Here is a 14,880-nt window from a genome sequence, read left to right on the forward strand (position 1 = left end):
AAACTACTTCTGAGAGTGACAAATGCATTGATGCTGTCACACACACTGGAAAAGAAATTTGTAAAAGTTTCCTGTCCTTCAGTAGTTTGTAGGTGAAGACTGTTAATCTTGAAAATTTAAAGTACTGCATTTGATGGAGTGAACAGAATAGATATAGAACTGTCTCCTGAGAGTTTCCTATCTTCGCAGCTTAAAGCACAGTTATATTCTCGCAGAGCACTCCATTTTGGCTCAAATCATCTCTTATCTTACAGCATTTCAAAGTTTAACTGACTAACAATACCCTGACAGAGTTTAAGGAAATGAACACACTCATTGGTTCTTTCAACAGTAAAATGCCAAGCCAAAAATCAGCTGTCAGTGCAATTTCACTGACTTCCAGGCATGCATTTGATACGCTGTAAAATACCAGAATGGAGCTAAGTTGTCTCACAATTTTTAGAGCTTTAGCTTTTAATATTGTTACTAAAATTTTCTTACCTTTTTCCTCATTAGTCACATAATGTGCCAAAGATCTCAAAGCAGGGTTATTTTATGAAAACCTTTATAGAGGAGGCAAGCTACACCAAACTACATCGACATCTTAAAGCAAAAGTTGCCCTAAGGCTCAAGATCTCCCTTGCTGCAGTTCTGGAAGATGACCCTGATTCATACCTTATGCACTTCCAGAAGGTGGGATAAAGCAATGCAGAGAGACTAGACTTGCCCTGCCAAGATGGCCAGATGTTGTCACAGTTATGGGACTGTTGTATGCACTGTTAAACCTGGCAGTCAAGCAAAAAGTAAAAGCCAGTTCAATCACTCATCTGGTCCCAATTGCATGATCCAGCAATCCATGCAAGACTGGCACAAAACAAAGGAAAAAGAGCTCATAAATCAGATGGGCAGGTTAATTTGCACTTTGCACTTAGACTGATCACTGTAAGCATTTCCATACACAACAAAACTTGGTTTTAACTCAGTCCACTTCTAATACTCCTCTGCATCTTTATACCTGTTTAATCTGAAATATCCCCTTAATAGTACTTTATAGCATGGTTTTAGCATTGCTTGTGATGCTCCAAAATTTTCCTTGACAATGACTGCTGTTGTTCCCTTGGCATAACAAATTATTGTTTTATTTGTGTGCTCAACACACATTTGTATTATTAAAGTACAAAGCAGTAGCAAATAGCAGAACATACCTGAAAGCAAACATTGGCTATGAAGGACAGACACCTGCAAGCTGCTAGCAGAATCAAAAAACAAAACTGGAGAGAAGCAAGTCCAGCAGAATGCCTGCAAAGGACAGACAGAGCTGTTGTCAAACAAGTTGCAGTACTGAAAAGACGCAGAAACCAAGTTCATGTAATACTTTGAATTCAGCCACCTGTGTTTCTCTCATCACTCTACTGACAATACACCTGAATGTTTATTAACCAGTTATCACAGCAAAAAAACATAGGAAAAGGTTGTTAAGAAAAAAGGTGGAGAAAAGTTTAATTTTTATGGGAGACCATGAGTCCCAGAGTACCACAGCCGGTAAATTAATGCATAACCATAAATCCATACAATGCCTTATAAAAAAAAAATTAAGAAATCACCACATTTGAAATACAATAAACAAGTAATTTTCAGTACTTTAATACATATAATTAAATACTATAGTAAAAGTAATTTATAGATACTTCTCTTCAGATTTTGACTTGCACCTTTTCTGATGGATCTGGATCTAAAGCCCATAGTTAATAGCCCTGACAGTGTTGTAGCCATAACTGCAAGAGAAGAATCTAGGTTTTGACTGAAACCTTAAAAGAAAGGCCAAAAAGATTGTAAAAAAATTTAGCTGAAAAAAAGATCAGACTCTCACCTAAGGAATTTAACTGATATCTTCAGGATGCATTACAGTAAAATGCCATTGATTTTAACTGTAAGGCACTGTCCTTGATTTGCAGATTAATTACTTCTCTTCCTGTAGCTGGAGTTATGTATTTGCACACCCAGACTTTTGTTGGAAGTGAGAGTACTGAAAAAGGACCTGTGTGACATTTGCAGTAGGAAACTCATTTATTACATCAGGGTCCTGGAGATAAAACCTCATATTCTGAGTTGATGAATAATGTATTTTATTTAATTTAATCATCTTAAGGAAACAAATAACAAAAAAAAAAACCAACATTAACTCCAGACATGAGAGACTGAAGGTAGTGGGGTGAAAAATACACAGCGTAGGCTGAAGAGAATTATGTGTAATGAATGCAATGAGAGATAAAAGGAAAGTATAAAGTGGAATACATGTCATTAGAAACATCATTTACAGAGCTTGAATTTTGACAAAATGTACTGTAGAATATGCACATGGCTTTCTTTATTTTTATTAAATTAATTTTTAGACAGTGATATCATTATAAAAGAACTATCTTGAGAACATTTAAATATGATTTTGAAAGTTGCAAGGGCTCAAGAAGATGCTTAAAGTTTGAACTCCAACACAATTTTTCTCCCTAATTATATTATTAGTCTTTTAAAGGAAGAGAAAAGCTTCTTCTCTTGTAAAACAATCAATTATAGTACTCCAGACTATCTTGTTCTGCATCATGGCCCACTGGGATGAACAGGGAATGTTCTAGTGAATCACATGTCACTTGAACCCTAGAGGAAATTTCTGTCTTTATGAATCAAAGGATTAGCGAAGCCAGTAAGGACACCAAGAAACACAGATGTGAGGGCAGAAATGCCATTCTCAGTAGACATAATCTACTCTTGACTCAGAACTTGAATTTGAGCTTGCACTCCTTTCAATGAATAACATATATTTGATATGTCCATTAGATTGAAACTTTCTTTCATGGACGTTTTTTCTTGAAGAATCTATATGGATAGATTATGATGAATAGGATGAGATACCATGAATAAGGGCTCCAGTTAGATGTTCTAATTTGATTAATACTTGCATCACTCAATGAAAGACCAAGGAATTTTAAAGCTATTAAAGAAGACAAATGAGTTTCTTAGGAGTCTGAGATTCTAAAACCAAAATTTAAAAGTGTAAAAGTTTCTGCCTATTTTTCTGATGATAAAATCCCACTGTGCTCTTAAACTTCCAGCTGCCTTCTTTCTTAAAAATATTTTTATTTAGATCAGCTAGAATATAGATGTGTATTTTTTCAGTCTTCCACCCCTTATTCATTTCCTAAATTTTTTCACATCCCAATTTGCAATGAATATTTCATATACCTTCCCATTCAGAAGTTATCACATCTTGCTTTCTCTTAACTAGCTTTAAATGTAAATCAACATTGATTAGAGTAGCTAAGACTCCCTGGGCAGAAATGCAGACAAGGTTCCACTTCAGACCCCTGTGTGACACAGGAGGCCCAGCCGTGTCCTGGGGTGCATCAGGCACAGCATGGACAGCTGGGCAAGGGAGGGGATTGTCCCACACTGCTCTGCACTGGGGCAGCCTCACCTCGAGTCCTGGGGGCAGTTTTTGGGTGCCACAATATAAGACAGTAAACTACTAGAGAGTGTCTAAAGGAAAGCAACAAAGATGGTGATGGTGAAGGGCCTCGAGGGGAAGCCATGTGAGGAGTGGCTGAGGTCATTTTGTCTGTTCAGCATGGAGAAGAGGAGACTGAGGAGAAATCTCATTGCGGCTACAACTGAGAGTCTACAAAAGGCAGAGGGAGAGGCATGGATCTCCTCTCTGTGGTGACCAGTGACAGGACCAGAGGGAATGGCCTGAAGCTGTGTCAGGGAAGGTTTAAGTTGGATATTAGAACAAGGTTCTTCACCCAGAGGGTGGCTGGGCACTTGAACAGGCTCCTCAAAGAAGTGGTCACAGCACCAAGGCTGATGGAGCTCAAGGAGTGCTTGGACAATGCACATGTAATTCTGCAAGAGTCACATGGTGTGACTCTTGGGGATGGTGCTGTGCAGAGTTGGGAGCTGGACACAAGGATCCTTGTGGGTGCCTTGAAACTCAGCTTATTCTGTGATTCTGTGATTAATAGTGCCAGTAATACCTATAAGCCACATCCTCTTAAGTAAGATTTAATAATGATAAAGATCTGTTAATCTAATATTTGCATTTAACCCAAATAAATACCAAGTTTGCCTAAAAAAAACCCAAAATATCCTCTTTTCCCATGTTATGTAACCTGTAGAACAGGCTAAATATTAGAACAGGTTATTTATTAACCACTCTAGTTTTACTAGAAGTCCTCCTCATTATCATCTTTCCATCATCTGGCTTTCATTCTTTATCCAACATAATTATAACCAATTATTCATACCTTGTTATCTGAAAAGGAGTTTCTACTTTATTCCCACCATTAAGTCTCTCACATACTCTCACATCACACACAGCTGTGTATATAAAGATGTGAATAGGATGTGAAGAAGGTTAGAGCTATGAGATGCATCCCATATATTTTTAGGCTCCCTCATAAACAACTCCTATGGAATACAGAGATAAGCTCCAGCAGAATATATAGCCTTCCTTTGAAATCTATAAGAAACAAAAAGCTACTCATTAGAGAGTTCCAAAATAAAAGTACCATCAAAGTACACAGAGTGATTCAGAAACTAAACAGGGAATGAGCCAAGCCTTCATAATCAAGTACTGCCCCAAAAAGACTACAAAGTTTCTCACTCACAAGAAAATCATGTATCAAATTTTAGAAACAAAACAATTTACTTCAGTAAAGGAGCGGGAGAGACAGAGCACCACAAGCATCCCAGGTTTCTCAAACTGTTACATTTTAAAAGATTTCCCTCAAGGCATCTTGTTTTTATTATTAGTATTTCATTGTATCCCCAAGCACATAAAAATTTAGGTTGGCTTCATAACATGTTTCTCAAAGTTTCTTCTTTCTTTCTTGAGCATTTGAAATATGAGTACAGCTAAAATTGTAAATCCCTTTCTCTACCATACTCTGACAGTGCCTCAGCAAGAAAAATGGAGGAAAGTCGTCTGGGTATCAGGAGAGAAAGGAACTACATACTCCAGCTGGATATGAGGGCAGTGGCAAGGTGTGACAGTGTTGGCAAAGGTGTGCAGGGTGTCAAACTTGACAGCTTTTCAGTCAGAGCTAAGGAAGAGGAAAGGACACTATTGGAAATATGGTAATTGGATAGGACATCTGTAGTGCAGAAAAATAAATACACAGTAAAAGAAAGAAAGTTAATTAGATAGAAAAATCAAATCTACCAAAGGAAGCAGAAAAAATTGGAAGGAGAAGCATCACAGTGTAAAATGAGTCAACAAAAGTGAGGAATCTGTACATCACAAAAAAATTTCCATCAGTTGAATTTTTCTCCTACAGAGACCCTTAGATGCTTTGATCCAGACAGATCAGAAATCATACCTTTTGGATCAGATCCTTGTAGTGTGTCATTATTTGCTAGATATGCAAATTGAGGAATCAAATTATATTATTTACAAATTCATCCTTCTGTTGCTTATCTTAATATTTGTTTTGAAGGCACATTTGAAGTATGTCAAAGGAATGAAAACTTGGGATTTCTTAAACAGCTACCAGCTTTATTCACGTGCAAATTAAATACTGAAAAAAAGCTTCTATCTGAAAAACAAAATACCATGACTGATAAAGTGGCAGTGTTAATTCAGTACCCTTTGGAATTCAGCAGGAAAATTAGTCTTTCTTAATGTGAAGTACTCCTTCTGTCGCACCTTGGATAGAAAGAAAAAATTAGAGTTACAGACAGAAGAAATTATCCATCCATGACAACAGCGATATGTTAGGTTGATTTTAACATTTGTCAAAAGAATGGAAGTAGGATGGCACCATTCTCTGAAGCTGATGATCTGAAAACTACTACTGGATCTCCCTGGCTGATCACCCAAGACATAAATACACTCTACAAAATAATTTATCAAATATAAGTGGACCTTAAAGAACAGACTGCAATGACTTACACCAGAGATTGTAAAAAGAAATACGTGCCCATGCTGCTGTGCTTTATGCATCACTAGAAGGATGAACGTACTAAAGGATTTACACTAAACCATTACCTTATAATAAGAACAAAACAGAGCAGAATATTCCCCATGTTTCTGTTGATCACAAAGTAATTTTTGTGGCAAAGTAATGATTATGTACTTGTACTAGTTTGAAATCAAACCAGTGAGAGATCGCAAGTCAGAATTATAATTTAATAGGAAAATGATAAAAAGAATAAATGCAATAATATCAAAAACACTGACAGAGTCAGAATACAGCCTGGAACTCTGTTAGGGTGATGGTAGTCGTCTAGATGAGGTGGTCTTGTTGAAGCGTGATCTTCTGGAAGAAAGGGGGTCTGGTCTTCAGCTGAAAGTCCAGCAGTAGTTCTTGTCTTCTGGAAGTCCTGTAGGTAAGGGCTGCTGTGGTGTTCGAATTCTCAGCTTATATCTAGTATGGAATGCTTGGCTCCTCCCTCGGGGAGGAGCATCTCACAATGGGATGGTGAGTCATGAGATAAGGCTTTGATGAGCCATTAACAGAAAACAGTCCAGGAGGAAGTTATCTCTGAGTCATGCAGCAAGGTAGTGGTGGGCCCATTAACAGGGGACAATACAGGGGGAAGTTATCTATGAGTCATGGGGCAGGGCATTGATGGGCCCATTAACAGAAGGTAGCCCGGGGGGGGGGGGGGGAGGCAGGGAGCACTGCCTCACCTGGTTTCAACAGTACATGAGGATGGTGATAGAATATACTGCAACCTAGGACATAATCCACCCCTTATTCTATTACCATCTACATAATTTCAAATCAGTACTTTCTTTAAACTCCACACACACACACACATATATATATATATATACAATGGAACCTTACACACAGTTCTCACTTAAAATGAGGTCTTCTTGTGGCACACATCGGGTTTCTCTATCTTTCTGCATTACTCACCAAGTGCAACCAGGTCCTTGAGCGAAGACAATCTCACGGATAGGTTTGTTCTTGCTTGAGGTGGGATTAATCTAAACAGTTTTTCTTAACATACCTCTCATGTGTACCACAGGGACTTTATCTCTATCTACTGTGTGCAAGGGTTCAGACTGGGCAGGACCAGCTCGATTGATGGATCTTCTGGTGTTAACTATCCAGGTGGCTTTTGCTAAGTTTACTTCTCAATTTTTGAAGGTTCTTCTACCAAGTGCTTTTAGGGTAGTCTTGAGTAGTCCATTGCACCGTTTAACTTTCTCAGCAGCTGGTGCATGATAAGGGATATGATAGATCCATTCAATTCTATGTTCTCTGGCTCAAGTACTTACGAGGCTGTTCTTGAAATGCGTCTCGTTGTCTGACTCGATTCTTTCAGGGGTGCTATGTCTCTAAAGGACTTGCTTTTCTAGGCTCAAGATGGTGTTCCGGGCAGTAGCATGAGGCACAGGGTATGTCTCTAGCCATCTAGTGGTTGCTTCCACCATGGTCAACACGTAGCGCTTGCTTTGGCGGGTTTGGGGAAGGGTGATGTAGTCAATTTGCCAGGCTTCCCCATACTTGTACTTGGACCATTTTCTACCGTACTACAGAGGCTTCACCCGCTTGGCCTGTTTGATTGCAGCGCAGGTCTCGCAGTTGTGGATAACTTGTGAGATGCTGTCCATAGTAAGGTCCACCTCTCGCTCACGAGCTCATCGGTACGTTGCATCTCGTCCCTGATGACCAGAGGCATCATGGGCCCAACGAGCTAAAAATAATTCTCCTTTGTGCTGCCAGTCCAGATCTACCTGTGATATTTTCACCTTGGCAGCTCGATCTACCTGCTCATTGTTACGGTGCTCTTCATTAGCCTGACTTTTGGGTACATGAGCATCCACGTGTCGAACTTTCACGATCAGCTTCTCTACCCGAGCGGCGATGTCTTGCTAAATCTCAGCGGCCCAGATGGGTTTCCCTCTGCGCTGCCAGTTGGCTTTTCTCTAGCGATCCAGCCATCTTCACAGAGCATTAGCTACCATCTAGGAGTCAGTGTAGAGATAGAGCCTCGGCCACTTCTCTCTTTCAGCAATATCTAAGGCCAGCTGGACAGCTTTAAGTTCTGCGACTTGACTCGATCTACTTTCTCTCTCGGTAGCTTGTGCAACTCGTCGTGTGGGGCTCCATACAGCAGCTTTCTATTTCCGGTTAGTGCTTACAATTCGGCAGGAACCATCGGTGAAGAGGGCATATCGTCTTTTACTCTCCGGTAGCTCATTATATGGTGGGGCTTCTTCAGCACGTGTCACTTGCTCCTCTTCTTCAGAAGATAATCTAAAAGTCTCACCTTCAGGCCAGTTTGTTATAATTTCCAGAATCTCAGGGCGGTTCAGGTTTCCAATACGGGCACGCTGTGTAATGAGGGCAATCTATTTGCTCTAAGTAGCATCGGTGGCATGATGCGTGGAAGGAATCTTTCTCTTGAACATCTACTCCAGCACCGGCAGTCGGGGTGCCAGAAGCAGCTGCGCTTCAGTACTAATGACTTCTGAGGCAGCTTGGACTCTTTCATAGGCGGCCAAAATTTCCTTCTCTGTTGGGGTGTAGTTGGCCTCGGATCTTCTGTAGCTTCGGCTCCAGAATCTCAGTGGTCGACCTCGAGTCTCACCAGGCACCTTCTGCCAAAGGCTCTAGGACAGACCATTGTTCCCGGCTGCAGAGTAGAGCACGTTTTTCACTTTTGGCCCCGTTCTGACTGGACCAAGGGCTACCGCATGAGCGATTTCCTGCTTGATCTGGGCGAAAGCTTGTTGCTGTTCAGGGCTCTAATGGAAATTGTTCTTCTTGCGGGTAACCAGGTAGAGAGGGCTCACAATCTGGCTATATTCAGGAATGTGCATTCTCCAAAAGCCTATGGCACCTAGGAAAGCTTGTGTTTCTTTCTTGTTGGTCGGTGGAGACATCGCAGTGATCTTATTGATGACTTCAGTGGGAATCTGACGCTGTCCATCTTGCCACTTTACCCCCAGGAACTGGATCTCCCGGGTAGGTCCCTTGACTTTGCTCTTCTTGATGGCAAAACCAGCTTTCAGGAGAATCTGGATGATCTTCTGTCTCTTCTCAAATACTTCTGCTGCCGTGTTCCCTCACACAATGATGTCATCAATGTACTGCAGGTGTTCTGGAGCTTCACCCTTTTCTAGCACAGTCTGGATCAGTCCATGGCAGATAGTAGGACTGTGCTTCCACCCTTGGGGCAATCGGTTCTAGGTATACTGCACACCCCTTCAGGTGAAGGCAAACTGAGGCCTGCACTCTGCTGCCAGAGGAATGGAGAAAAACGCATTTGCAATATCAATGGTCGCGTACCACTTTGCTGCCTTGGATTCCAGCTCATACTGAAGCTCCAGCATGTCTGGTACGGCTGCACTCAGTGGTGGCGTGACTTCATTCAGTCCACGGTAATTCACCGTCAGTCTCCATTCTCCACTGGACTTACGCACTGGCCATATGGGGCTGTTAAAGGGTGAACGAGCCTTGCTGACCACCCCTTGGCTCTCCAGCTCACGAATCATCGTATGGATGGGGACCACAGAGTCTCTGTCGGTGCGGTATTGCTGACGGTGCACTGTTGCTCTGGCAATTGGTACCTGTTGTTCTTTAATTCTCAGTAGTCCCACAGCAGAAGGGTTGTCTGAGAGACCAGGCAAGGTACTCAGTTGTCTGATGCCTTCTGTCTCTAGAGCAGCTATCTCAAAAGCCCAGCGATAACCTTTTGGGTCTTTGAAGTACCTGTTCCTGAGGTAATCTATGTCGAGGATGCATGGGGCCTCTGGACCAGTCACGATGGGGTGTTTCTGCCACTCATTCCTAGTTAAACTCACTTCAGCTTCCAGTACCGTGAGCTCTTGGGATCCCCCTGTCACCCCAGAAATAGAAATGGGTTTCGCTCCCACATACCTTGATGGCATTAGAGTGCATTGAGCGCCGGTATCAACTAAAGCCGTATATCTTTGTGGGTCAGATGTGCCAGGCCATCGGATCCACACTGTCCAATAGATCCGGTTGTCCCTCTCCTCTACCTGGCTAGAGGCAGGGACCCTCTAATCCTGGTCATGGTGCACGTTGCTCTCCTCCGGTGAATATGCTCTTGATGTCTCTTCAAGAGGATCACTCATATCATCATTTCTATACCTTCTGATGTTCTGGCCACGAGAGACCGGAGCGGCGCTGGCTCTAGATGAGCTCCTTGTGGTAGTTGTCTCTCTTTTTAGTTCACGTACTCGGGCTGCTAAGGAGGAGGTGGGTTTTCCATCCCACTTCCTCATGTCTTCTCCATGCTCCTGGAGAAAAAACCAGAGGTTACCTCGTGGAGTGTATCCTTTCTCTCTGGCTGGGGAATGCCTACTCTTAATAGCAGAGACTCTTGTTGGTTCTGGGGAGACGTGGTAAATTTCTTCCTTAAGTTCTTTTTTTAGTTTCTGATGGCCCTCTTCAATCAAGCTCCGGACTTGCTCAGCCAGCCTTGTTTCTACAGATGAGACATGGGTGCGAAACGGGGCAGTGACAGTGTCCTCGTAGATTCTTAGTTTATTGGCCAGGACACCCACCCTGTCCTCACTTTCCCTCCATTGCAGTGTTGCCAGGTAACGGGAGTACATCTCTGGTCCAAGCCGTGCAAATCTCAGCCACATCTGTGACGTGCACTGGACACCATCTGGGCTCTTAGGAAATCTCTCATCTTCTGCAAAAATGATCTCCAGCACAGCCAACTCTCTCAGGCATCGGATACTTTGTTCTATTGTGCTCTATTTTCTCTGGTGCACCTGGAGGTCTTCTTTGCAGAGGTATCTGTCCCTTACACTTGTTAGCAGTCGCTTCCAGAGGCTGAGAGTTTCTTGGGTTCTCCCAATCCCCTGGTCAATGACCACATCCCGGGACAGCGATCCCAGTTGCCTGGCCTCACTTCCATCCAGGATGGTGTCGTTTGCTGCAGCGTCCCAGATGCGGAGCAGCCAGGTTAGGATGGACTCGTTCGTCTGGCGGGTGAATTCCCTCCGCAGGTCACGCAGCTCACCTAGGGATAGAGAGCGAGTGATAATCTCTGGTTCTGTCTCCTTCGCTGCGTGTGAAGGTCCTGCCTCACCCTCATCAGTCACTATGCGGACTGATTTGCTTTTTGATTTCTTTTTCTGAATGGGGGCAACTTCTACCGGTTTAGGCTGCTCTGGTTCGGTGACTGTTTGTGTGGAGGTGCTCATGGCCCTTTTGGTTTCTTTCTCCTCTGTGGTAGTCTGCGTAGACATGGACGCTGTTGTTTTGCTCTTGGTTCCTTTCTCCTCTGTGGCAGTCTGAGTGGACACGGATGCTGTTGCTTTGCTCTTGGTTTCTTTCTCTTCTGTGGCAGTCTGCGTAGACACGGACGCTGTGGCTTTGCTCTTGGTTCCTTTCTCCTCTGTGGCAGTCTGTGTGGTCATGGATGCTGTTGCTCTGCTCTTGGTTCTTTTCTCTTCCTCCTCAAGAAGACGCTGTACCACACTAAACAGTGCTTTGTTTCTAAGCATGGTGTACATGGTGCAGGCCATGCAGAGAAAACAAAACAGCAAGACTAGGCTGTCCTTGGCATCCAGAGAGAACTCAATATTTTTAAAAACTGCTGTGCCTGACCTGAAAGGCTGGAAGAAACCACTCTCCACTCTTCCCACCAAGGGCAGGGTGCGATTGTTGAGAAGGTCCCAGATGTAGCAGCCCAGACTAGGACAAGCAAACAAAATTGAGTATATATTCCGAATGGTATTCATTGCCTCACAGGTTATCATGCCATAAGCATAATAAACTAATAAAGCAATTCTCATACCATTCCCTGGTCTCAACAGGAGCAATACAACAGGCAAGTAGTTCCCCATGTGAGGGAAAATATAGAGAGCAAGATACAGTACCCATATAGACAAGCCAACCACCATGGTGGATAGGTTTCTGTTAATATGAAATTGCAATTCTGACTTTCTCTCAGGTTAATGCCCCACGTTGGGCGCCAAAATATGTACTAGTTTGAAATCAAACCAGTGAGAGATCGCAAGTCAGAATTATAATTTAATAGGAAAATGATAAAAAGAATAAATGCAATAATATCAAAAACACTGACAGAGTCAGAATACAGCCTGGAACCCTGTTAGGGTGATGGTAGTCGTCCAGATGAGGTGGTCTTGTTGAAGCGTGATCCTCTGGAAGAAAGGGGGTCTGGTCTTCAGCTGAAAGTCCAGCAGTAGCTCTTGTCCTCTGGAAGTCCCGTAGGTAAGGGCTGCTGTGGTGTTCGAATTCTCAGCTTATATCCAGTATGGAATGCTTGGCTCCTCCCTCGGGGAGGAGCATCTCACAATGGGATGGTGAGTCATGAGATAAGGCCTTGATGAGCCATTAACAGAAAACAGTCCAGGAGGAAGTTATCTCTGAGTCATGCAGCAAGGCAGTGGTGGGCCCATTAACAGGGGACAATACAGGGGGAAGTTATCTATGAGTCATGGGGCAGGGCATTGATGGGCCCATTAACAGAAGGTAGCCCGGGGGGGGGGGGGGGGAGGCAGGGAGCACTGCCTCACCTGGTTTCAACAGTACATGAGGATGGTGATAGAATATACTGCAACCCAGGACAGTACTAGTGATTTTTCTCCTTATCTCTATCTGCTTTTAAAAAGTTACATGTTGCTTTATTTTTATTAGTGCTCAATTATAATTGCATATGTAGTAATGTCAGCTGGTACCTGAGATGATCTATCTACTAAGACGGAATCTACATTAGAAAAGATTTTAAACCACTTTTGCTAACAGTATGTCCCATTATTGGAAAAGAGTAAGACCCCAAAGACTCCTGGCACACCACTCTTTCTGTAGGTTTCTGTATCCTGTAAGCACCTACAAGGTGTTCTTTGGTAAACCAAAGAACCATAAAAACCATATTTTCACAGGACTGTTGATAAATAAGAGCTTATTTTTGCTTAAGTCCTTGTCTGTGGTAATTAGCTGTGAAAACCTGCCACTTTTAAAAGTTCTGCTGACAAAATATGGAGGAGAGAGGCTCTAAACCTCTTCCTAGTCGGTGTTGTCTTTAGATTAAAATACATATTTTCCTGTTTCCATCAGTCAAAGTGACAAGCAGTGAAAATAAAAGCAGACTTAACATTGCTAAGATGCCATTCTATAGTTGCTCATGCTCAGATAATGTATTCCAGAGAGAATGACTAAGATTAGAGAGAGATTTATATTTCTCTCCTGACTGCCCCCCAGGAGTAGGTATAGTAGACAAAAGATGATGAAATTCAATCAATTACAGGAAACTACATAAGCCAACCTTACTCATACAAAAAAGGGTATTTTCAAGGAATTATAACTTTTCTTTCTAACATATGAACTGAGATGAATAGCTATAATAATACTCTGGACTTTGCTGAGATAGATTGTTTAACTTTTCTCATTTGAATTTTATCTAGCACATAAATATTGATCATTTTAATATGTGACTCGATTACAATGCCTCTTAATAATTGTATTTCTGCATCCTAGATTATGCTGCACAATGTCTTATCTGTTGTTTATAGCTATGAAATATTGCACAACCTTTCCTTCAGAATACTTCAGGTTGGACAGGCTTCTCAAAGCTTATCTGTGATTCAAGGTTTGTCAAGGGGAATTGAGCTATTTTTTAGTGGATTTCTGAAAATTTCTACCAAATACTTTGTTTCACACCGAGTCTTAAGTTACTGGAAGAAACATCAGTCGAAATGTGACAGCAGAGCTGAAATGTAAGGTTCTTTCATTAAACTGCTTCTTAAGGACCAGCCTGTAGAGAAGTTGAAAATAAAATCTATGAAGCCCTTGTGAAAAACACATAATTTTCCCTATTGATCATCCCCAGTGATTTAGAGTTGTTTATTTGGATTCACCTTGGTGAGGTCCTGATACTATCTTCTTTTTTTATGCTACGCATTTTAATAAATGTTAGTAGAAACACATGAACAAGTTTCCCAGTAAACACAGCAGTGCCTTCACACAGAAAAAAGATAAGCTTTTTAGTCCAAACAGGTTGAGTTAGCTGAGATGAAATAATATAAAAAGTAAATGAAAAGGGTATAGATGGGATTCTATCTTCTATTAAAAGACTCCAGGAAACTGTTTCTGTCCCAGAATAAAATGAATTACTTGAACTGCAGGCTGAGCTGAACTGTCAAAAAGGCCAGTTCACTTGTCCTTATCTAAAGAAACTTGTTTGCAAGCGTTTGAACCTCTGGTGAACAGCCTGATGCAGTACTAATCAAAAGGTGCGTAGTTTCCTTAGATGTGAAAGATGGAGTTTTTGCTGAAACTGTCTGATATTCATTTCAGCCTCAAACTGCCAGTAATAGATTGCCACTAGCCAGTAAAAAGTTCGCTTTAAAGAATTATTTGTCCTTTCCGTCCTTGGTCACGAGTTACTGTGTTATCCACAGTAGGCAATTGTCTCATGTGTTCTTCAGAAGGTCATTCAAAACTCTCTTGCTTGGCAAGATGATGGGGATCTAAAAATATTGTGATCTCCAGGCATTTAGCTTTAGTTAAATTTCCCAGTGTTCAAAACAAGATGAAAGTCAACAAGAAAGGTTGAATTCAAACAATTCGAGGCTCGTAATTTACATGATATAACCAGAGCCCAATTTAGTAATTTTGTCAGGAGTTTGAACAGTCATCATTAATAGAAGTACCAAGGATACAATACCTACAGTCCAATAAATTCCAATATATACACTCCTAGAATATACATGCCTTTTAGATATATATAATTCTGACTTAAATGCATATAGCTTGTACTCTCTAGCTTAATTTTTCAGTAACCAAAAAAAGCAAATAGCCTGGGAAGCTGAGTATTCATATTTCATCCCTAAAATGATGTCCTCATTATGTACAAATCCTACTGCTTCTGAGGCATACACAATAACCTTGG

General features: G+C 41.7%; 1 long non-coding RNA gene across 10 annotated transcripts in view; it reads right to left on the minus strand.

Moving 5' to 3' along the window:
- LOC111927909 (uncharacterized) overlaps positions 1 to 14,880 on the minus strand; it is a 351,859-nt gene that overhangs the window by 18,700 nt on the left and 318,279 nt on the right. For 7 of the 10 annotated variants that reach the window (XR_015287189.1, XR_015287182.1, XR_015287181.1 and 4 more), the window contains 2 exons: positions 5,615 to 5,674; positions 1,185 to 1,278 (listed from right to left, as the gene is read on the minus strand). This is a non-coding gene — a long non-coding RNA (uncharacterized LOC111927909). The remainder of the gene's footprint in view (positions 1 to 1,184; positions 1,279 to 5,614; positions 5,675 to 14,880) is intronic. The other 3 variants (XR_015287183.1, XR_015287188.1, XR_015287190.1) reach the window with 1 other exon arrangement.

Source organism: Cyanistes caeruleus, chromosome 5 (assembly GCF_971803275.1).
Source record: "Cyanistes caeruleus chromosome 5, bCyaCae1.hap1.1, whole genome shotgun sequence".
In the NCBI taxonomy this organism is placed as follows: Eukaryota; Metazoa; Chordata; class Aves; order Passeriformes; family Paridae; genus Cyanistes; species Cyanistes caeruleus.